At 44.4% G+C, this 24904-nt stretch overlaps 6 non-coding genes and 1 pseudogene across 6 annotated transcripts; 5 read left to right on the top strand and 2 right to left on the bottom strand.

The window, feature by feature from the left end:
- The first annotated feature begins 3381 nt into the window (after nt 1-3381).
- Nucleotides 3382-3572, top strand: LOC133473922 (U2 spliceosomal RNA). The gene has a single exon (XR_009787280.1). It is a non-coding gene; the product is annotated as a U2 spliceosomal RNA (small nuclear RNA).
- A 1014-nt stretch (nt 3573-4586) lies between these two features.
- On the top strand, nt 4587-4750 carry LOC133473920 (U1 spliceosomal RNA). The gene has a single exon (XR_009787278.1). It is a non-coding gene; the product is annotated as a U1 spliceosomal RNA (small nuclear RNA).
- A 5109-nt stretch (nt 4751-9859) lies between these two features.
- On the top strand, nt 9860-10049 carry LOC133473925 (U2 spliceosomal RNA). The gene has a single exon (XR_009787282.1). It is a non-coding gene; the product is annotated as a U2 spliceosomal RNA (small nuclear RNA).
- A 1011-nt stretch (nt 10050-11060) lies between these two features.
- On the top strand, nt 11061-11224 carry LOC133473921 (U1 spliceosomal RNA). The gene has a single exon (XR_009787279.1). It is a non-coding gene; the product is annotated as a U1 spliceosomal RNA (small nuclear RNA).
- A 4018-nt stretch (nt 11225-15242) lies between these two features.
- Nucleotides 15243-15352, bottom strand: LOC133473927 (U5 spliceosomal RNA). The gene has a single exon (XR_009787283.1). It is a non-coding gene; the product is annotated as a U5 spliceosomal RNA (small nuclear RNA).
- Nucleotides 15353-15662: 310 nt separating this feature from the next.
- LOC133473924 (U2 spliceosomal RNA) lies at nt 15663-15854 on the bottom strand. The gene has a single exon (XR_009787281.1). It is a non-coding gene; the product is annotated as a U2 spliceosomal RNA (small nuclear RNA).
- Nucleotides 15855-18694: 2840 nt separating this feature from the next.
- On the top strand, nt 18695-18897 carry LOC133473926 (U2 spliceosomal RNA; annotated as a pseudogene).
- Nucleotides 18898-24904: the final 6007 nt, after the last annotated feature.

Genomic DNA, 24904 nt, shown 5'->3' with positions numbered 1-24904 from the left:
GGCGCTTCCAGAAGAATGGACCACTGCAGCCAAGGTGATCAGAGAGGCAGGCAGGAGAGTACTTGGTGTATCTTCTGGCAGGAAAGGAGAGAAGGAGACTTGGTGGTGGAACCTCACAGTACAGGAAATCATACAAGGAAAAAAGTTAGCTAAGAAGAAGTGGGACACTGAGAGGACCGAGGAGAGGCGAAAGGAATACATTGAGATGCGACACAGGGCAAAGGTAGAGGTGGCAAAGGCCAAACAAGAGGCATATGGCAGGTTGGACACTAAAGAAGGAGAAAAGGATCTATCCAGGCTGGCCAGACAGAGGGATAGAGATGGGAAGGATGTGCAGCAGGTTAAGGTTATTAAGGATAAAGATGGAAATATGTTGACTGGTGCTAGCAGTGTGCTAGCTAGATGGAAAGAATACTTCGAGGAGTTGATGAATGAGGAAAATGAGAGAGAAGGGAGAGTAGAAGAGGCAAGTGTGGTGGACCAGGAAGTGGCAATGATTAGTAAGGGGGAAGTTGGAAAGGCATTAAAGAGGATGAAAAATGGAAAGGCAGTTGGTTCTGATGACATTCCTGTGGAGGTATGGAAGCATCTAGGAGAGGTGGCTGTGGAGTTTTTGACCAGCTTGTTCAATAGAATTCTAGTGTGTGAGAAGATGCCTGAGGAATGGAGGAAAAGTGTACTGGTGCCCATTTTTAAGAACAAAGGTGATGTGCAGAGCTGTGGCAACTATAGAGGAATAAAGTTGATGAGCCACACAATGAAGTTATGGGAAAGAGTAGTGGAGGCTAGACTCAGGACAGAAGTGAGTATTTGCGAGCAACAGTATGGTTTCATGCCGAGAAAGAGTACCACAGATGCATTATTTGCCTTGAGGATGTTGATGGAAAAGTACAGAGAAGGTCAGAATGAGCTACATTGTGTCTTTGTAGATCTAGAGAAAGCCGATGACAGCATGCAGTACCACAGTTCCTCTGTGGTACTGCATGCGGAAGTCTGGAGTGGCAGAGAAGTATGTTAGAATAATACAGGACATGTACGAGGGCAGCAGAACAGTGGTGAGGTGTGCTGTAGGTGTGACAGAAGAATTTAAGGTGGACGTGGGACTGCATCAGGGTTCAGCCCTGAGCCCCTTCCTTTTTGCAGTGGTGATGGATAGGCTGACAGATGAGGTTAGACTGGAATCCCTGCGGACCATGATGTTTGCAGATGACATTGTGATCTGCAGTGAAAGCAGGGAGCAGCTGGAGGAACAGTTAGAAAGATGGAGGCATGCACTGGAAGGAAGAGGAATGAAGATTAGAAGAAGTAAAACAGAATATATGTGCATGAATGAGAGGAGTGGTGGGGGAAGAATGAGGCTACAGGGAGAAGAGATAGCAAGGGTGGAGGACTTTAAATACTTGGGGTCAACCGTCCAGAGCAATGGGGAGTGTGGTCAGGAAGTGAAGAAACGGGTCCAAGCAGGTTGGAACGGGTGGAGGAAGGTGTCAGGTGTGTTATGTGACAGAAGTGTCTCTGCTAGGATGAAGGGCAAAGTTTATAAAACAGTGGTGAGGCCAGCCATGATGTACGGATTAGAGACAGTGGCACTGAAGAGACAACAGGAAGCAGAGCTGGAGGTGGCGGAAATGAAGATTTTGAGGTTCGCTCTCGGTGTGACTCGGTTGGATAAAATTAGAAATGAGCTCATCAGAGGGACAGCCAAGGTTCGATGTTTTGGAGACAAAGTTAGAGAGAGCAAACTTCAATGGTTTGGACACGTCCAGAGGAGAAATAGTGAGTATATTGGTAGAAGGATGATGAGGATGGAGCTGCCAGGCAAGAGAGCTAGAGGAAGACCAAAGAGAAGGATGATGGATGTCGTGAGGGAAGACGAGGGCAGTTGGTGTTCGAGAGGAGGATGCAGGAGATAGGCTTACATGGAAAAGGATGACGCACTATGGCGACCCCTAACGGGGCAAGCCCAAAGGAAAAGAAGAAGAAGATGCATGTCTTTTGATGGCATGTTTTTTTTCGATTATTAACACGTTGTGTAACCAAATTAGTGGAAGGGTTGTAATTTGCCTCCTCTACGACGATGCCGCTAGAGTCCGACTGTTAGTTACCAAAGCAGGAAACAGGAAGTAGTTGAGCGAGGCAAGGGAGCAAACAGCTATTCTCCTTGTGGCCACAAAATGTTACCAACAACCGATTGTTCTTACAAATAACTCATCATTCATTGAATGTTTAAGACTGTTCATACACGGCTAAAAATATATACGTTTATTTCCGCATTCTATTGTATCGATGTGGATCACTTGACCAAAAACACGAGAAAAGAAGAAGAAAAGAAGAATTCTTCTTTTCTTCTTCTTCTTCTTTTCCTTTGGGCTTGTCCCTTTCGGGGTTGCCACAGCGCGTCATCCTTTTCCATGTAAGCCTATCTCCTGCATCGTCCTCTCGAACACCAACTGCCCTCGTCTTCCCTCACGACATCTATCATCCTTCTCTTTGGTCTTCCTCTAGCTCTTTTGCCTGGCAGCTCCATCCTCATGCATAATTTCTGGTAGTGGGGGACTGCGTTCGCGCACTCAACTGGTCATTGTTTCAAAATAATGAGGATGTTGCTCATTGTTAAAGCTGGAGTGTGCATCATATGACGCTATGGTACTGCAGTATGATGTAATTTCTAGCATACATGGGTTTGCTCTGAGTAGTAGAACCAGTTAGTAATGACAAGATGAAGCTTCATAACATCGTAACGCTTCGGTCATTGGTTCGAGTCATGGTCCGTGTCTTGATGCTTCATGTGCACACGAAACCACCTGCTGGCCATGTGTATAATCACAGGCAACTGTATCTTTGGCCACGTATTGTGTGACGCATTGCAATATGGCGTTTGTTGTGGCTCTTGGAAATAACTTATGAATGACAAAAAAATGTTTGATCAAATATTGTGTCGACATGAAAAAATAAAATATTGTTTCAACGTACTCTGTCTGTGTAACTGGTAATGGTAGTAACTGGTAATGGTAGTAATCATATACTACCAGCAAACAGCTATTCAGCTTGTGGCCACAACATAATACCAGCAACCGATTGTTATCACAAATAACTCATTATTTCTTTTGTTGTTTAAGATTTAATACACGGCATATACATTTTTGCGTTAATCTCCGCATTCTATTGGATCGACGTGGACCGCGTGACCAAGGAACACGGGCATCTGACAACATTATTTCGATATAAACGTTGAAAAACAACACAGTTGACATTCGTTTCATAATTGTTGTTTGGCGTGTCCATATGTGACTCATCTGTGATTATCATGTCGATATGTGCCACCATAACTTTGGCTTGTAGGCTGGAGAATGAGGTCGTCTTTTCTGGCATTATGTTGGCATCGCTTCTCGGCCTTTTGGCTAAGATCAAGTGTAGTATCTGTTCTTATCAGTTTAATATCTGATATGTCCCCTACTTGGGGACCATATATTAAATTGATTTTTGGAACTGGGAGAAGGAATAGGGGCTTGCTCCGTCCACTCCATGCATTGACCTGGTATTGCAGTACCTCCAGGAGCGGTGCACCCCCACTAAATGGTTGAAACAAGTGTGTATCTCTCAGTCATATGCTTTGAAATTGCATAATGCACTGCATGGTAAGCAAGTTTGTAGTCTATACAGTATGTTGTATTGTTATTTCCATTTTGGGTGCAGTACAGTGGTGTATTAATTTCCCACGTGGAGCATAGTTGAAAAGTGACAAGAAATGTTGCTTCCTTGTTCTCGAGCCGCGAGTTTTCTCTGTAAACAACTACAGTGCAGCACGGCCTGGCTGGTGGATGTCATGGCAAGCAATATGACTTTGGTGGTACAGCAAACTCATCTGAAACGGCTTTTACAAATATAATATACTGTAAATGTTTTCAGAGGCTATTTTTAAACAAAATAATTTATTATTCTCAACTTATATGAAAGTGGGTCGTGACTTTACAACATTAGGAACATGCGGGTGACAGTTGACAACCACTGTTAAGACCACACTAGCCTGCTTGAGTGTTTGCCAAGGTTGTCATGCGCAATAGGTCACAGTAGGTGGCAGTAGCGTTTTGATACGCACATCAAACTGTTGTAGCCAAAAGTGTTATCAGTGTGTGACATTCGACTGGACGAATGCATTATTTTCTTCAAGTCCAATTATGTTTACAGTTTTTCGATTTTCTTTAATTAGTTAAATCATGCCAGCACAGTGGTGTGAATGTGAGTGCGAATGGTTGTTTGTTTGCATCTGCCCTGCGATTGGCTGGCAACCAGTTCTGGTTGTACCCCGAATGGGTGGTTCATATGTTTCTGGGTGTGAATGACCCAACTTTCAAGTTATTTTATCGTCTCTCGATGCCGCTGTGCATTATGGGTATCAATTTACTGTCTCAATTTAAACTGAAATTCTCAAATAAGAAGTATATTTCTTCATGTATTAGCACACAGTAGCGTTTCATCTAGCGTATGTTCCGTTGTGGGTGTGGTTGTTCACATGCTCATGATGACACCGTCGCTTGAGATAGCGTGCGCGTGAATGACTTGTGTGCTCGTGCCCAGTCCAACTCATACTTACCTGGCAGGGGAGACACCATGATCAAGAAGATGGTTCACCCAGGTTGAGGCTCAACCATTGCACTCTGGTTGTGCTGACCCCTGCGAATTCTCCAAATGTGGGAATCTCGACTGCATAATTTCTGGTAGTGGGGGACTGCGTTCGCGCTCTTCCCTGATTGTTGGTTAATGAAAATGAACACTCTGTATTCCATAGTGATGTAGTTGTGTGGTAATTTAGCATGGCTTAAATGTTTATAAGCTGTTTTGTTACTGTTTTCAAATGCTTTTAGTCATGTAAAGCACATTAAGTTAGCTTGTGTATGAAATGCGCTATATCCTCCTGAGAATCAAGGAAAAAAAGTATCTTTCAATTGATTTATATTGTGATTTCCTGACTCCTTGGAGCTAAAACAACAACTCACAATTTAGAGATTTAAAAAAAAAAACATTTTTAATTTTGATTTTATAGCATGTCTACTGTAGTTGACAGCAGAACGATTTTACCATAACACAACAAAATTATAACAGGCTGAAATGAAATCAAAAATATCAATATTTTTTTTAAAAAACAGCACATTTGGCCTGTGTTTCTGTTCAACTGTGAAACAAAAAGGCTATTATATCATACAGACTTGAGCTTTAACATGTTTGTCCTCTCAAGTCAGGAGGCCTAAGGAGCACAGGTTTCAATGTGTTTGCTTCTCCTCAGCTTCCTCTTTTCTTCATGAATAAGTTCTCAGTTATGGTACTCCAGGAAGCAGTTTCTCTTCTTTGTAAGGCAGAGGAACATCTTGCAACTTATGCATCGCATGTGTTTTGCCCTTGAAACCTTGGTTTCGGCACCTCTCTGCATGGTTGCAGTCTTCCATTTCTGGCAAGTGCCTGGCCCCATATTTTCTTAATGATGATTCTCGTTGTGGAATTCTCTTCTTCACTTACCTCACCCTCCTCTACCCATTACCATTAATATGGCAAGATGGCGCCTACCAGTGTGGTCGCCTCGGTAACGCGCTCTCTAGTATTGTCTTTGTTTTTGTGTTTTTCGTCCGTCTTTGGAGACCTTACACGACTCACTTACACAAGGGGAGACCTGCTAACCATCAAGGAGTCTACTCCAGACTTTCTGTCACCAACTTTCGAATATCCGCTCAGTTTTTTCCCAGAGTTACTCACCGGAGCGGCGTCCGCGGTTTTCGGCGCATGGAGACGGAAGCGGCGCCACAGAGGGAAGCGAGCCGGCATTCAGGTGAAACTCCGCAAGAGAGGACACAGATTGGCGTTCCCGTCGATCCACCTCGCGAACGTACGCTCCCTACCCAACAAAATGGACGAGCTTCATCTTCTGTTAAAGACACGTAAAGACTTCGGACGTTCCGCGGCCATGTGCTTCACGGAGAGCTGGCTTTGCGACGCTGTACCCGATGCCGGCATTATGCTTCCCGGTTTCCACATTCATCGAGCGGACCGCGACATGGAATCATCGGGGAAAACAAAGGGCGGTGGGATATGCCTCTATATCAACGAAAAATGGTGTACGGACGTCACGGTGATCAGCACACACTGCAGCCCGCATTTGGAGTCGCTATTCTTAAATTGTAAACCATTCTACTCGCCACGTGAGTTTGCATCATTCATTTTCGCTGGCGTCTATATTCCGCCTCAAGCTAACACGAACGCCGCATTGCTAACGCTCGCCGATCAAGTCAACGAAATTGAAAAAAAACACCCCGACTCACCCCTCATTATTCTTGGGGACTTTAACAAAGCTAAACTCAACCACGAACTCCCTAAATACAAGCAGCACATCGACTGTCCTACCAGGGAAAATAATACTTTAGACCACTGCTACACCACGGTAAAAAACGCATACCGTGCTATACCTCGTGCAGCCTTGGGCTCGTCTGATCACTGCTTAATTCACTTAATACCGACGTACAGGCAAGAACTTAAATGTGCGAAGCCTACAGTGAAAACAGTCAAAAAGTGGACAAATGAAGCCAAGATGGAACTTCAAAGCTGCTTAGACTGCACAGACTGGAGTGTCTTTGAAAATTCAGCTGGCAGCCTGGATGAATATACGGACACTGTTACATCCTATATCAGTTTCTGTGAAGAGGTCTGTGTTCCAACAAAATCATTTCGCACATTCAACAACAATAAGCCGTGGTTCACTGCTAAACTTAAGCAGCTTCGCCAAGCTAAGGAGGACGCATATCAGAGCGGGGACAGGGCCCTGTATAATCGAGCTAGAAACCAGCTGACCAAAGAAATTAACATTGCAAAGAGGATCTATACAGCAAAGTTGGAAAAACAGTTTAGCGCAAACGACTCTAAATCAGTCTGGCATGCATTCCAGTCGCTGACTAATTACAAGCGACGATCCCCCCAAGCTGAGAACAATAGCACACTAGCCAACGACTTGAATACCTTCTACTGCAGATTTGAAAAGGACAGTTTCACACCACACACCAATCCGGCCGCACCCGCGACCACAATCACACCTCTGACCTCTGCGTTAACCATCCATGAACAGGATGTGAGACGCATCTTCAAACAACAAAAGATTAACAAAGCGGCAGGCCCGGACCACGTGTCTCCATCCTGCCTCAAAGTCTGCGCGGACCAGCTCGCGCCAGTCTTCACTCAGATCTTCAACAGATCACTGGAAATGTGCGAAGTTCCATCCTGCTTCAAACGCTCCACCATCATCCCAGTCCCCAAGAAACCTGCAATCTCGGGTCTGAATGACTACAGGCCTGTCGCTTTGACATCTGTGGTCATGAAGTCCTTTGAACGTCTTGTGCTGGACCACCTCAAGAGTGTCACAGGTCCCCTGCTGGACCCCCTGCAGTTTGCCTACCAAGCGAACAGATCTGCGGATGATGCAGTCAACATGGGACTGCACTTCATCCTAGAACACCTCGACAGTGCAGGGACCTACGCGAGGATCCTGTTCGTGGACTTCAGCTCAGCGTTCAACACCATCATCCCTGAACTCCTTTCATCCAAGCTTCTCCAGCTCAGCGTCTCACCTGCCATCTGCCAGTGGATTTACAGCTTTCTGACGGGCAGGACACAGCAGGTCAGGCTGGGGGAGGCCACCTCATCCACACGCAGCATCAGCACTGGGGCGCCCCAAGGTTGTGTCCTCTCTCCGCTGCTCTTCTCTCTCTACACGAACGACTGCACCTCAGCGAACCCGACTGTCAAACTCCTGAAGTTTGCAGATGACACCACTGTCATCGGCCTCATCAAGGACGGTGACGAGTCTGCATATCGACAGGAAGCGGAGCGGCTGGAGCTGTGGTGCGGCCGACACAACCTGGAGCTGAACACGCTCAAGACTGTAGAGATGATCGTGGACTTCAGGAGGCATCCTTCGCCACAGCTGCCCCTCACGCTGTCCAGCTGCCTTGTGTCAACCGTCGAGACCTTCAAGTTCCTGGGAATTACAATCTCCCAGGACCTGAAGTGGGCGACCAACATCAACTCCGTCCTCAAAAAGGCCCAGCAGAGGATGTACTTCCTGCGGCTTCTGAGAAAGCATGGCCTGCCACCGGAGCTGCTGAGACAGTTCTACACAGCGGTCATCGAATCAGTCCTGTGTTCTTCCATCACAGTCTGGTTTGGTGCTGCTACAAAAAAGGACAAACTCCGACTGCAATGGACAATCAAAACTGCTGAAAGGATTGTCGGTACCCCCCTACCCACCCTTGAGGACTTGCACGCTGCCAGAACTAAGACAAGGGCGTGCAAAATCCTCTCGGACCCTCCCCACCCTGGTCACCAGCTCTTCCAGCTCCTTCCCTCAGGTAGGCGCTACCGATCAATGCAAACTAGAACTAGTAGACATTCCAACAGCTTCTTCCCTCTTGCAATCAACTTCTTGAACAGCTAACTTACAATTCCATTACAACAAGCTGGCAATTTTTTGACTTGAGTTCGTTGTCACATTTCTGTATTATGTATTACTCGTGCACTCACTGTAGTTGTCTCGCCGTGCTGCACTATTTGCATATAGTGGCCACTCATGCCAGAGTAGTATCTGCTCCATTTGCACACTGATTGAGGAGTATCTGTAACATTTGCACAACCATTGTCCCAGATTATCGCACTACTCGTCACTTTAAACCGCATACACTCCTTGAAGTCTCAGTGCCCTTTGCACAATGGTCATTGCACCGGACTATTGCGATATTAGCCATTCGAACTGAGGACTCTGCATCTTTTTGCACAATTGTTGTTTGTTGTTGTTTTTTGTTAATGTCTTTATGTCTCCAAAGTGTTCTGTAAATTGACTGTCTGTTGTACTAGAGCGGCTCCAACTACCGGAGACAAATTCCTTGTGTGTTTTGGACATACTTGGCAAATAAAGATGATTCTGATTCTGATTCTGATACAGGTAAATCTAAAAAAAAAATATAGAAAACACAATTGATTTCAGTGCTCATACATAGAGATTCTTTAAACACTTGGGAAAATACTTTTCAGAGGGCAAATTCCTGCCTAAATTCTACATTAAATTTTTTTAAATTATATTCTAGATTCTAGAGGTGGTGAATTTGGAGCTATCATTAGCTTTAAGCTACAATCCTCAAATTATTCATGTATAAAAAAATGAAATATTTCAGTGTGTGTGGTGCATCTCTATATGAGTTTCACTTTTTGAATTGAACTACTTCACTAAATTAAGCTTTTGATACTATTATAATTTATTTAGATCTACCACTATGGTAGCTTGTGTAATGTGTTTGTCAACACACGTTTGGAGAATGGCAAACCATAAACCCCCATTTTCATGGAGCTGCTTGACAGGGTCTCTATTGCTGCGTTGAAGGGTCACCCATCGTTCCAAATTCTGAACCACTTCCTGAAGCAGGAAACAGGAAGTTGTTGAGCGAGGCAAGGCCATTGATGTTTTTTCGTCAAAATGTTGAGCAAACAGCTATTCAGCTTGTGGCCACAACATAATACCAGCAACCGATTGTTATTACAAATAACTCATTATTTCTTTTGTTGTTTAAGACTTAATACACCGCTAGAGATATGCGTTAATCTCCGCATTCTATTGGATCGACGTGGACCACGTGACCTAGGAACACGGGCAGCTGACAACATTATTTCGATATAAACGTTGAAAAACAACACAGTTGACATTCGTTTCATAATTGTTGTTTGGCGTGTCCATTTGTGACTCATCTGTGATTATCATGTCGATATGTGCCACCATAACTTTGGCTTGTAGGCTGGAGAATGAGGTCGTCTTTTCTGGCGTTATGTTGGCATCGCTTCTCGGCCTTTTGGCTAAGATCAACTGTAGTATCTGTTCTTATCAGTTTAATATCTGATATGTCCCTATTCGGGGACCATATTTTAAATCGCTTTTTGGAACTGGGAGATGGAATAGGTGCTTGCTCTGTCCACTCCATGCATTGCCCTGGTATTGCAGTATCTCCAGGAGCGGTGCACCCCCACAAAATGGTTGAAACAAGTGTGTATCTCTCAGTCATATGCTTTGAAATTGCATAATGCACTGCATGGTAAGCAAGTTTGTAGTCTATACAGTATGTTGTATTGTTATTTCCATTTTGGGTGCAGTACAGTGGCGTATTCGTTTCCCACGTGGAGCATAGTTGAAAAGTGACAAGAAAGGTTGCTTCCTTGTTCTCGAGCCGCGAGTTTCCTCTGTAAACAACTACAGTGCAGCCCTGCCTGGCTGGTGGATGTCATGGCAAGCAAAATGACTTTGGTGGTACAGCAAACTCATCTGAAACGGCATTTACAAATATAATATACTGTAAATGTTTTCAGAGGCTATTTTTAAACAAAATAATTTATTATTCTCAATTTATATGAAAGTGGGTCGCGACTTTACATTAGTAACATGCGGGTGACAGTTGACAACCACTGTTAAGACCACGCTAGCCTGCTTCAGTCTTTGCCAAGGTTGTCATGCGCAATAGGTCACAGTAGGTGGCAGTAGCGTTTTGATACGCACATCAAACTGTTGTACCCGAAAGTGTTATCAGTGTGTGACATTCGACTGGACGAATGCATTATTTTCATCAAGTCGTCAATTATGTTTACAGTTTCGATTTTCTTGAATTAGTTAAATCATGGCAGCACGGTGGTGTGAATGTGAGTGCGAATGGTTGTTTGTTTGTATATGCCCTGCGATTGGCTGGCAACCAGTTCAGGGTGTACCCCGAATGGGTGGTTCATATGTTTCTGGGTGTGAATGACCCAACTTTCAAGTTATTTTATCGTCTCTCGATGCCGCTGTGCATTATGGGTATAAATTTACTGTCTCAATTTAAACTGAAATTCTCAAATAAGAAGCATATTTCTTCATGTATTAGCACACAGTAGCGTTTCATCTAGCGTATGTTCCGTTGTGGGTGTGGTTGTTCACATGCTCATGATGACACCGTCGCTTGAGATAGCGTGCGCGTGAATGACTTGTGTGCTCGCGCCCAGTCCAACTCATACTTACCTGGCAGGGGAGACACCATGATCAAGAAGGTGGTTCACCCAGGGTGAGGCTCAACCGTTGCACTCTGGTTGTACTGACCCCTGCGAATTCCCCAAATGTGGGAATCTTGACTGCATAATTTCTGGTTGTGGGGGACTGCGTTCGTGCTTTTCCCTGATCATTGGTTAATGAAAATGAACACTCTGTATTCCATAGTGATGTAGTTGTGTGGTAATTTAGCATGGCTTTAATGTTTATAAGCTGTTTTGTGACTGTTTTCAAATGCTTTTAGTCATGTAAAGCACATTAAGTTAGCTTGTGTATGAAATGTGCTATATCCTCCTGAGAATCAAGGAAAAAAAGTGTCTTTCAATTGATTTATATTGTGATTTCCTGACTCCTTGGAGCAAAAACAACAACTCACAATTTAGAGATTTAAAAAAAAAAAAAAATTATTTTGATTTTATAGCATGTCTACTGTAGTTGACAGCAGAACGATTTTACCATAACACAACAAAATTATAACAGGCTGAAATGAAATCAAAAATATCAATCTTTTTTTTTAAAACAGCACATTTGGCCTGTGTTTCTGTTCAACTGTGAAACAAAAAGGCTATTATATCATACAGACTTGAGCTTTAACATGTTTGTCCTTTCAAGTCAGGAGGCCTAAGGAGCACAGGTTTCAATGTGTTTGCTTCTCCTCAGCTTCCTCTTTTCTTCATGAATAAGTTCTTAGTTATGGTACTCCAGGAAGCAGTTTCTCTTCTTTGTAAGGCAGAGGAACATCTTGCAACTTATGCATCGCATGTATGTTTTGCCCTTGAAACCTTGGTTTCGGCACCTCTCTGCATGGTTGCAGTCTTCCATTTTTGGCAAGTGCCTGGCCCCATATTTTCTTAACGATGATTCTCGTTGTGGAATTCTCTTCTTCACTTACCTCATGCTCCTCTACCGTCTTGTCAGCATTGTCAGGATCTAGGTAGTTCAGCAGGCCATTTGCCTGATGCAGTTTCAAGTCCAGGAACTGTTCAGTTTTTTTCGGATCGGTTAAGCACTTTGATGTCAGACTTGTACTGGATCCAGGAATTTGTAATGGCAACATCAAAGAAATAAGTAATCACACGCATGGTCCATTTCTTGGTTCTGCTTGCCATGCGATAAAAGCTCAGTATTCACCGAATGAGCACAGAGGTCCACACCACCCATGTTGTCATTGTACTCCTTGATGAATGCGGGTCTTCTCACTTGGACCTGGATCTGGTCTTTGTCTTTGTTCGACCATCTGATGCAGACATCTTCAGGATTTTTCCCGTGTGCAGTAGAAGCCATCAAAACTGGCTTGTTGTCAAACCAATTTGTTATTGCCAACTCTGGACTTCTCCTGACTATCATCACTGACGATCCCGTCCCTTCTCTTTTCAATTTTTTGTCATCACTCAACCGACATGGCTTTGGGACACGTTTTTTTGTTATGGTCTCAATTGCCGGAAGGCCCTTGGTCAGCAATTCATCCATGTGGTTAATTTACGTGAAGTAGCGGTCGAAGTACAGTGGACTTCCTGTGGGAACAGTTTCAACCCTGCGTAGTACTGCCGCTGCCCCAATTCTCAACCTTTGACCAGCAAATGTATTCTTCCCTTGATATACGGTCCAACATCAGGAGAAGCAAGGACAAATACCTTTAAGCCTTTAGGGTATGGCTTACATGGAACAAATTGCCTGATGGGACAGCGGCCTGTAAAAGGGATCATTTGCTCATCGATGCAGACTTTTCCTGGTTTCGGGAAGCTAAGGCAGCCTCGCCTTACTCTGTCCAGAAGAGGCCTGACTCTCCAAATAATGTCTTTCCTCTGTTACATCCAGGTCATTGACAATCTTCAGTGAGTTTCTCAACCTGAAGACCCTGTTCCTTGTCATTTTTTGGCTTATTATTACTTATCTTATTACTTACTATTACTTATCTTAAGTATCCATCTATCGAGTTATCATACGTGCTGGTCTTGGCCCACAGAGGATCTAGCTATCTATCTATCTCGCTATCTCGCTATCTATCTGTTTATAACCCCACAAAGAACTGTGTTTTGGGGCAGAAAATGGAATGTAAACAAAGAACTTGAAAGCTATTTAGCTATGAGCTAACACTATCAAATCATCCTCATGTCCATTACAGTAGACATTTATAAAATGGCTCTAATTTTTACGAACAAAAAGTTCAACAGAACTCTGACTCCAAATTATGACTCATAACATGTTCATAAACAATAATATATGATTGCCTTTGTTGAAAAAAACATTATCTTTGTAATATTTAACTTTCCATTTCTCTTTTCCTGGCATTTGTGTTTTGCTGCATTCTCCATTTTGTCTCAGGAAGAAAGCACAGCCGCTTCGAAGCCACCCAAACACATGAGATCATTGGAAAGGCCAGGATGTCCTCGACTGCGCTGTGCGTCAAAACAGTTGACAATCTAGATAAAGAACAGGAAAACTAAGCGTTGATACAGGTTTAAATGGTCTTTTTGCGTTAAAAGATGAGACTTTTGGAGTATGTCAAATGTCGATGAAGAACTTTTATTTGGATTAAAAAAAAATAGTGGCACTTTTGAATTGAAGACCGTTTGTTAAAATGGCATGGCGGACAATGACATAGTCAGCTTCGGGCTTACCTGAGAAATTCTCTCTTGTTTTTTTTGTCAGATTATATAAATTTTTGCCTTTTATGAAAGATTTTAATATGGAGGAAAAACAAGAGTCTATCTCAATTTGTTGATGCTCTGCAGAAGTGGAGTTGACTTCGCACTGTAAAAAATCTCAATGCTTTAATGGTGTTGTTATATGCAGATGGTGTTAAAAATAATAGTGTTAGGTAATCCCCTTCTTGAGCTGTCATTTTATTGTGGTGGAGGGGTTTTTGTGTTTCAATGATTCTAGTAGCTAAGTTGTCTGGGGCTTTATGCCCCTAGCAGGGTCACCCATGACAAACAGGTCCTAGGTGAGGGACCAGACAAAGCACGGCTCAAAGACCCCTTATGATGATGACAAAAAATGGACTCATGTTTCCCTTGCCATGCATCCATTTTCTGTACAGCTTATCCTCACAAGGGTCGTGGGCGTCCTGGAGCCCATCCCAGCTCAAATAATTCTCTAGCATTTTAGACAAAAGTTAAAACACCAATGACCTCTACTCTAGGGGGCATTCAAGGATTGGCCACTGACATAAGTTTAGGTCAAATCAACATTACACACCGACGACGTGTTTTTTCACCGACAAGATTGACTTTATTGGCCGTCAGATAGTTACAGTACTGCGCAACAAGACACGTGACAAGGCTAAAAATAAACTACCTTTTGGATTCATACGTGATGAAGATGCGGAGTTAAATGTCTTGTGCGGAGCCGATCGATGACGTCATTGATCGGATCGGCGACTTATGACATGAAAGCCGGTCAGCATAAAATGCTAATTATCGGCCGATAACGATAACACCGATCAGATCGGCGTAAAATCTACTTTTAAACAAAATAATTTATTATTTTCAATTTATATGGAAGTGGGTCGCGACTTTGCAACATTAGCCACATGTAAGCTGAATGTACTACAGAACTGAATGTACTGTTCGCCACGAGTGATTCGTTCGTTGAACTAGTCCTGTCCTGCCACGAGTGACTCAGGCGGAATTTCACTGCGAACTAGTACGATGAGTGATTCGTTGGCGCAAGGAACGACATATTATGCAGTGAACGTACATCCATCCATCCATCCATTTTCTGAGCCGCTTCTCCTCACTCGTGTCGCAGGCGTGCTGGAGCCTATCCCAGCTATCATCGGGCAGGAGGCGGGGTACACCCTGAACTGGTTGCCAGCCAATCGCAGGGCACATACAAACAAACAACCATTCGCACTGACATTCACACCTACGGGCAATTTAGAGTCTCCAATTAATGCATGTTTTTGGGATGTGGGAGGAAACCGGAGTGCCACACAGGCACGGGGAGAAGATGCAAACTGTACACAGGCGGGGCCGGGGATTGAACTGATTGAACTCAGAACTGTGAGGCTGACACTCTAACCAGTCGGCCGCCGTGCCGCTGAACGTACTCGTGAGTGATTGTAACCGTTCTTCCTTACAGGAGAGCTTTCACAATTATGTATCCAGACAATAAATTTGATTTTTCACAGCAAGAGAAAGCTCCGCTTTCAAAGAGAATCAAAAACTTGAGATAGACTCTTGTTGTTCCTCCCCACAGAAAACTTTAGTAACAGGCGAAAGATTTATACGATCTGAAAAGAAACAAGAGTGAACTGCTTTGATCAGAACGAAGCGGACTATGTCATTGTCCGCTATGCCATTTTAACAGACGGCCTTAAATTCAAATAATTGGACTATTTTTTTTAACACAAATAAAAAATCCACCTAGATTTGACATACTCCAATATTCTCATCCTGTCACGCAAAAAGACAATGTAAACGTGTATAGATGCTCTGTGTTTCCGTTCTTTATCAAGATTGTCAACTGTTTTAACGCACTGCATTGTGGGAACGTGACACATTTCATATCATCTGATTGATTGGTGTGTTCGGTTGAGTTTATGATTATTTGGACAATCTTGTGGGGGAGCACCGTTCCTGGAGGTACTGCGATACCAGGTCGATGCGTGGAGTAGACTGGAGCAAGCCCATATTCCATCTCCCAGTTCCAAAAATCAATTTAATATATGGTCCCCGAATAGGGGACGTATCAGATATTAAACTGATAAGAACAGATACAACACTTAATCTTCGCCAAAAGGCCGAGAAGCGATGCCAGAAAAGACGAAACAAGCCAAAGTTATGGTGGCATATATCAACATGATAATCACAGATGAGTCACATATGGACACGCCAAACCACAATTATGAAACGAATGTCAACTGTGTTGTTTTTCAACATTTATATCGAAATAATGTTGTCAGATGCTCGTGTTCCTTGGTCACGTGGTCCACGTCGTTCCAACAGAATGCAGACATTAACGCATATCCTTTAGCCGTGTATTAAGTCTTAAACAACCAAAGAAATAATGAGTTATTTGGAATAAAAATCGGTTGCTGGTATAATGTTGTGGCCACAAGCTGAATAGCTGTTTGCTCAACATTTTGATGAAAAAACATCAATGGCCTTGCCTCGCTCAACTACTTCCTGTTTCCTGCTTTGGGAACTGACATTAGGACTCTAGTGCCATTGTCGCAGAGGAGGCGAATTACACCCCTTCCATAATTTAGTTACACAACGTTGCTGTTCCTCATGTCGTAAGCGTTAATAATCGAATAAAAACGTCAAAATCCTTGAATATTTTCCATTAAACGTTTCAACGTATACCCCAAAACAGTAAGCATGCCCTGCCCAAGAAAACCAACCACTTGTGAAATACTTAACAAAAATCAGCCATTATTACTTGACAACACACAACAATAGAAAGAGAAAATCCATATTCGTAAAAAAAATTTTGTTTGGTTGTCATACTTAAGTATAATAGTCTTAAGGAAATGTATGTTCACGAGTAGGCCCCGTGTTTCGCAATTAGCTTTACCTATTGATGTGAAGTGACGTATCCAATTTTGCTTCCTTAAAATCTTATGACTGGTCACTCGAAGGAGATTGACAACTTAGAGGAGTCTGTATTAACATTTTGTTTCAGTTGTTGATGCATTTTTCATCTAATTTGTTCAATTTACCTAACTTGACCGCTTGTATTCCAAAGTGATGCTCAGGTCACATGGGAGATCTCAGCGTTCTTACGTAAAGACTAAATAAGTGTTGCTATTGGACAATGACTTCATTATAAAACTCTAAAAATATGTATTTTTGGTTATTATTCATTGTTAATGAATTCATATTAAAATGTGCAAGTGGACATAATGTCAGAGAGCACTGAAGACTTTACCAATTATTCAGAAATAAGTTACAAATTGCCCTGCGATTGGCTGGCAACCAGTTCAGGGTGTACCCCGCCTCCTGCCCAACGATAGCTGGGATAGGCTCCAGCATTCCCGCGACCCTCGTGAGGAGAAGTGGCTCAGAAAATGGATGGATGGATAATTATTACAGTGTAGAATTTTAAACAACTTTTCTATGACTTCTGTAATTTATTTTGCCCTCATTTCAATGTTTAATTGATGTGAAAGATAAAACTGTGCTCCCTACTTACAGAGCTGATGTAATATTCTGTTGGCAGTAACAATGAAATTGCTCAAAATGTCATGGTCTGTGTTTTGGTTTGGGTTGTGTTTAGTTTTGTTCCATGTTTTCCTGTGTTCCATGTTTGTCGTGTGCTCATTAGGTTGTTGAGTCCACCTGTTCTCGTCTACTTTGTGTCGACCAATCATCTCTCTCCAGTCACTCGTGTCTTGTCCAGGTGTTCCTCGTTGTCTCGTCAATTTGTTTGTATTTAGTTCCCTGGTTTCTTTCAGTTCTTGTCGGTTCATTGTCGTTGTCACATGTCTTGCCATGTCATAGTCGCCAGTTGTTTTTATCATTGTGATTAAATATTATTATTTTGAGATTCCCGCACTCCTGCCTTGCCTCCCTGCTTCCCTGCAATTGGGTCCACCATGTTCTTGCCTTGCGTTCCTCGCCTTCGCCCTAACCACGTACGTGACAGAATGAACCGACCAGAACAGGACCCAGCGGGAAGAACATGGCGTCACCCTGGACACCACCAAACTGCCTCCCACCGTCCTCAGCCTGCCATCCATACCTACCCTCCTCCAGTAAGCCCTATCGTTCAGTCTTTTCTGTCATTTTCATCGGGTCCCCCCACTTGTCCTAGTTATTCACCATGCCCTACTATTTTTCATCCACATGTTTCTTTAGATTCTGGTTTTTCTGATTGTGAAGATGGCCCCGATTTAGTTAACCTCCTGTCTGATTCTGAATCTGACACAGATTTAGATTTTTCTGGTTCCTTCCCTAGTTTATCCCGTCCTCGTCAGTTTTTGTCACGTCTCCCCGTTTCCAACCCTAGTGAGTCCAAATCCTTTCCCTCTGACCTTTTCTTGGGCACCTGTTTGGCCATCTACCCGGGACCGCCGCGTGGTGGCCAACGGAGGCGCCCAAGTAAAGGTGAAATTTTGCCCCCTCGTTGTTTTTCCCCTGTTCACAAGTCACTTAATTTTTCACCTGTTCCCACACGTTGTTCCACGGCTCCAATTAAGTCACGTCTGGTCAAACCTACCCCCAAGCCACCATGTTCAGTACCAGCCATTTTTCCTAGTTCACCTTCCCGAGACCTTGTGCACTCTTCCACTCCCGTACCCTCTACTCCCAAACCTCAATGGCGGCAGGCTGAGGAAGCGACTGCAGATCAGCGGCCGCCAACCGACCCCGCTCCGGCGGCGTTCGTCCAGCGGCCGCCACCCAACCCTATTGCCTGGCCCCTGCATTACCATTGGGTTCGGCACCGTGGCCGTCCGCCTGAATGGCCCTGTAAAGACCCTGGTGCTTGGCGTCCTGGACGACCTCCTGAACCGCTCAGCCAAGCACCTCACCTCGGGTGGCCTGGATGGCCACCAGACTGACCTGAGGGGTGGACTCTGAGATTCCCGCACTCCTGCCTTGCCTCCCTGCTTCCCTGCAATTGGGTCCACCATGTTCTTGCCTTGCGTTCCTCGCCTTCGCCCTAACCACGTACGTGACACAAAAGGGAAAAGAAAGTGATCTGTTCTCATCAGTTTAATATCTGATACGTCTCCTATCCGGGGACCATATATTAAATTGATTTTTGGAACTCGGAGATGGAATAGGGGCTTGCTCCGTCCACGCCACGCATCGACCTGGTATTGCAGTACCTCCAGGAATGTTGCACACCCACAACTTGGTCAAAGTAATGAAATGCTTAACCGTGCACACCCAACAATCATATGACATGAAGTGTGCAGAATGTAGTGTAAAACGAATGAATCTCATTTCAGGGGTTGGTCGCTCTCGGGATTCAACGGGTCGCAGACAATTTACGTGCATTGTTATTCTGATTTTCGGTACAGTACGCAGGCGTATTAAGTTCCCACATGGAGCATAGTTGAAAAGTGACAAGAAATGTTGCTTCCCTGTTCTCTCGGTAAACAAATACAGAGCAGCCCAATCTGGCTGGTGGACGTCTTGGCAGGCAATATGACTTTGGCGGTACAGCAAACTCATCTGAAAGGGCATTTACAAATATAATATGCTGTACATGTACAAGTAGGTCGCGACTTTGCAACATTAGGAACATGCGGGTGACAACAGTTGAGAACCACTGTCGAAGGCTTTTCTTCACCTGCGTAAAAAAAACATCCAATTGTATCTGTGTCGGCGGCACGGTGGAGAATGGTTAGAGCGTCTGCCTCACAGTTGTGAGGACTGGGGTTCAATCCCCGGCCCCGCCTGTGTGGAGTTTACATGTTCTCCCCGTGCCTGCGTGGGTTTTCTCCGGGCACTCCGGTTTCCTCCCACATCCCAAAAACATGCATTAATTGACGACTCTAAATTACCCGTAGGTGTGAATGTGAGTGTGAATGGTTGTTTGTTTGTCTGTCCCTGCAATTGGCTGGCAACCGGTTCAGGGTGTACCCTGCCTCCTGCCCGATGTTAGCTGGAATAGGCTCCAGCACGCCCGCGACCCTAGTGAGGAGAAGCGGTTCACAAAATGGATGGATGGATAAGACGAATGCGTTATTTCGTCAAGAACTACTTCCAATTATGTTTACTTTCAATTTTCTTTAATTAGTCAAATCATTGGTCTCTCTTAAACCCGAATGGGTGGTTTATTTGTTTCTGGGTGTTAATGACCTCAGTACCAAGATGGCGCCTCCCAGTGTGGTCGCCTCGGTAACGCGGTCTCGAGTATTGTTTTTGTTTTTGTGTTTTTCGTCCGTCTTTGGAGACCTTACACGACTCACTTACACAAGGGGAGACCTGCTAACCATCAAGGAGGCTACTCCGGACTTTCTGTCACCAACTTTCGCAAATCCGCTCAGTTTATCCCCGAGTTACTCACCGGAGCGGCGTCCGCGGTTTTCGGCGCATGGAGACGGAAGCGGCACTATTCTCGGTGACTTTAACAAAGCTAAACTCAACCACGAACTCCCTAAATACAAGCAGCACATCGACTGTCCTACCAGGGAAAATAATACTTTAGACCACTGCTACACTACGGTAAAAAACGCATACCGTGCTATACCTCGTGCAGCCCTGGGCTCGTCTGATCACTGCTTAATTCACTTAATACCGACGTACAGGCAAGAATTTAAATGCGCAAAGCCTACAGTGAAAACAGTGAAAAAGTGGACCAATGAAGCAAAGATGGAACTTCAAAGCTGTTTAGACTGCACAGACTGGAGTGTCTTTGAAAATTCAGCTGGCAGCCTGGATGAATATACGGACACTGTCACATCCTATATCAGTTTCTGTGAAGAGGTTTGTTTACCAACAAAATCATTTCGCACATTCAACAACAACAAGCCGTGGTTCACTGCCAGGCTGAAGCAGCTTCGCCAAGCTAAGGAGGACGCATATCAGAGCGGGGAGAGGGCCCTGTATAATCGAGCTCGAAACCAGCTGACTAAAGAAATTAACATTGCAAAGAGGATCTATGCAGCAAAGTTGGAAAATCAGTTTTGCGCAAATGACTCTAAATCAGTCTGGCATAAATTCCAATCGCTGATTAATTACAAGCAACGATCCCCCCAAGCTGAGAACAATAGCACACTAGCCAACGACTTGAATACCTTCTACTGCAGATTTGAAAAGGACAGTTTCACACCACACACCCACCCGGCCGCACCAGCAACCACAATCACACCTCTGACTTCTGCGTTAACCATCCATGAACAGGATGTGAGACGCATCTTCAAACAACAAAAGATTAACAAAGCGGCAGGCCCGGACCATGTGTCCCCATCCTGCCTCAAAGTCTGGGCAGACCAGCTCGCTCCAGTCTTCACTCAGATCTTCAATAGATCTCTGGAAATGTGCGAAGTTCCATCCTGTTTCAAACGCTCCACCATCATTCCAGTCCCCAAGAAACCTGCAATCTCGGGTCTGAATGACTACAGGCCTGTCGCTTTGACATCTGTGGTCATGAAGTCCTTTGAACGTCTTGTGCTGGACCACCTCAAGAGTGTCACAGGTCCCCTGCTGGACCCCCTGCAGTTTGCCTACCAAGCGAACAGGTCTGCGGATGATGCAGTCAACATGGGACTGCACTTCATCCTAGAACACCTCGACAGTGCAGGGACCTACGCGAGGATCCTGTTCGTGGACTTCAGCTCAGCGTTCAACACCATCATCCCTGAACTCCTTTCATCCAAGCTTCTCCACCTCAGCGTCTCACCTGCCATCTGCCAGTAGATTTACAGCTTTCTGATGGGCAGGACACAGCAGGTCAGGCTGGGGGAGGCCACCTCATCCACACGCAGCATCAGCACTGGGGCGCCCCAAGGTTGTGTCCTCTCTCCGCTGCTCTTCTCTTTCTACACAAATGACTGCACCTCAGCGAACCCGACTGTCAAACCCCTGAAGTTTGCAGATGACACCACTGTCATCGGCCTCATCAAGGATGGTGACGAGTATGCATATCGACAGGAAGCGGAGCGCCTGGAGCTGTGGTGCGGCCGACACAACCTGGAGCTGAAAACGCTCAAGACTGTAGAGATGATCGTGGACTTCAGGAGGCATCCTTCGCCACAGCTGCCCCTCACGTTGTCCAGCTGCCTTGTGTCAACCGTCGAGACCTTCCAGTTACTGGGAATTACAATCTCTCAGGACCTGAAGTGGGCGACCAACATCAACTCCGTCCTCAAAAAGGCCCAGCAGAGGATGTACTTCCTGCGGCTTCTGAGAAAGCACGGCCTGCCACCGGAGCTGCTGAGACAGTTCTACACAGCGGTCATCGAATCAGTCCTGTGTTCTTCCATCACAGTCTGGTTTGGTGCTGCTACAAAAAAGGACAAACTCCGACTGCAACGGACAATCAAAACTGCTGAAAGGATTGTCGGTACCCCCCTACCCACCCTTGAGGACTCGCACGCTGCCAGAACTAAGACAAGGGCGTGCAAAATCCTCTCGGACCCTCCGCACCCCGGTCACCAGCTCTTCCAGCTCCTTCCCTCAGGTAGGCGCTACCGATCAATGCAAACTAGAACTAGTAGACATTCCAACATCTTCTTCCCTCTTGCAATCAACTTCTTAAACAGCTAACTTATAATTCCATTCCAACAAGCTGGCAATTTTTTGACTTGAGTTCGTTGTCACATTTCTGTGGGGCCAATTATGTATTACTCGTGCACTCACTGTAGTTGTCTCGCCATGCTGCACTATTTGCATATACTGGCCACTCATGCCAGAGTAGCATCTGCTCCATTTGCACACTGGTTGAGGAGCATCTGCAACATTTGCACAACCAACATTGTCCCAGATTATCGCACTACTCGTCACTTTAAACCACATACACTCCTTGAAGTCTCGGCGCCCCTTACACAATGGTCATTGCACCGGACTATTGCAATATTAGTCATTCAAACTGCTCTAAGTGCTAGAGGACTCTGCATCTTTTTGCACAATTGTCAAAAAAAAAAAGTACCGGCATTACCAGATAACAAGCAACCCTTTACTGCTCAGTGACTGTTCTTTTTGTCAATGTCTTTCTGTCTCCAAAGTGTTCTGTAAATTGACTGTCTGTTGTCGTACTAGAACGGCTCCAACTACCGGAGACAAATTCCTTGTGTGTTTTTGGACATACTTAGCAAATAAAGATGATTCTGATTCTGATTCTGATGATTGGGTATAAAAGGAGCTTCCCTGATTTGCTCAGTCGTTCACAAGCAAAGATGGGGCGAGGTTCACCTCTTTGTGAACAAGTGCATGAGAAAATAGTCGAACAGTTTAAGGACAATGTTCCTCAATGTACAATTGCAAGGAATTTAGGAATGTCATCATCTACGGTCCATAATATCATCAAAAGGTTCAAAGAATCTGGAGTAATCACTGCATGTAAGCGGCAATGCCGAAAACCAACATTGAATGCCCGATCCCTCAGGCGGTACTGCATCAAAAACCAACATCAATGTGTAAAGGATAACACCACATGGCCTCAAGAACACTTAAGAAAAAAACAATGTCAGTAAATACAGTTTGGCGCTACATCCGTAAGTGCAACTTAAAACTACTATGCAAAGCAAAAGCCATTTATCAACAACACCCAGAAACGCCGCCGGCTTCTCTGGGCCCGAGCTCATCTAAGATGGACTGATGCAAAGTGGAAAAGTGTTCTGTGGTCCGATGAGTCCACATTTGAAATTGTTTTTGGAAATTATGGACGCCAGAGGAAAAGAACCATCCGACTGTCATGGACGCAAAGTTCAAAAGCCAGCATCTGTGATGGTATGGGGCTGTGTTAGTGCCAATGGCATGGGTAACTTACACATCTGTGAAGGCACCATTAATGCTGAAAGGTACATAGAGGTTTTGGAGAAACATATGCTGCCATCCAAGCAACATCTTTTTCATGGACGCCCCTGCTTATTTCAGCAAGACAATGCCAAACCACATTCTGCACGTGTTACAACAGCGTGGCTTTGTAGTAAAAGAGTGCGGGTACTAGACTGGCCTGCCTGTAGTCCAGACCTGTCTCCCATTGAAAATGTGTGGCGCATTATGAAGCGTAAAATATGACAAAGGAGACCCCAGACTGTTGAACAGCTGAAGCTGTACATCAAGCAAGAATGGGAAAGAATTCCCCCTACAAAGCCTCAGTTCCCAAACGTTTATTGAATGTTGTTAAAAGAAAAGGTGATGTAACACAGTGGTAAACATGACCCTGTCCCAGCTTTTTTGGAATGTGTTGTATAAAATTCAAAGTAAATGACAATGTGTTGGAATGACAACAATACACCTGATCAGTTTGAACATTAAATATCTTGTCTTTGTAGAGTATTCAATTAAATATAGGTTGAACATGATTTGCAAATTATTGTATTCTGTTTTTATCTGTTTAACACAACGTTGGGGTTGTAGTTAAAATAAAGGTTTTCACATCTCACATGCTTTAAGCACATTTAAACTTATTAAAACACACTTATCAATGTGTGCGTTACCACCTGTTCTCACTCTCACTTGCATAGTTTTCCAAATAAGAGATAAGTGTGCATGCTTCAAGCTATTTGAAAAGTAAAACATAATTGTTATTGCCAATTATTTACAATGCCCGTTGTGACAAGGCCGACAGCTCCAGCTAGAGAATATCCACTTTCGGAGATTCATTCAGCGTGCGGGGGACGACAGGTCACACACACTACAAAATGAAAAGGCACACAGGGTAAAAATATACAGCAACCTAAACACGCAAATCAGACAAAGAGGAGAAACCCTCCTTTCAGTGACCCACCACCTGTAAACTTATGGCAGCCCACCTGTTTTAGACTTGTCAAAAGCCTTTGATCCAATCAATATTGACATCCTCTGATGCCACAGTGCTGCAGTTTCCTATCAGGATGATGACTTGACTGCGAGTCCTTTTTATGGGAATCCAACAGTCGATGGTCCGACCCTGCCGAAATCCCCGGTAAGCCGACCGTGGCTGAACCAGGTGGAAAACCGGCAGCCCCGTCAAATCACAAATGGCTGTAGGAATTCCATTGATGTAGAAATACAAAGAAAAGATGGTTGGCTTGATAACTGCTCAAAAGACTTGGTCCTCTCAAAAGAATTCTTACTTCAGTAATGCTTAAATAAATTCCATTATGACTTATCATTTGTAAAAATTCAATTCTGCTTGTGAGTTACTTGGTGGGCTGGTCTGTCAAAAACTGCATGTCTGCTATTGGGCACAACACCCACCACA

Source organism: Phyllopteryx taeniolatus, unplaced genomic scaffold (genome assembly GCF_024500385.1).
Source record: "Phyllopteryx taeniolatus isolate TA_2022b unplaced genomic scaffold, UOR_Ptae_1.2 contig_67, whole genome shotgun sequence".
NCBI lineage: Eukaryota > Metazoa > Chordata > Actinopteri > Syngnathiformes > Syngnathidae > Phyllopteryx > Phyllopteryx taeniolatus.
Note: the sequence above shows the minus strand (reverse complement) of the source record. Positions and strands in the feature narration are given on the sequence as shown.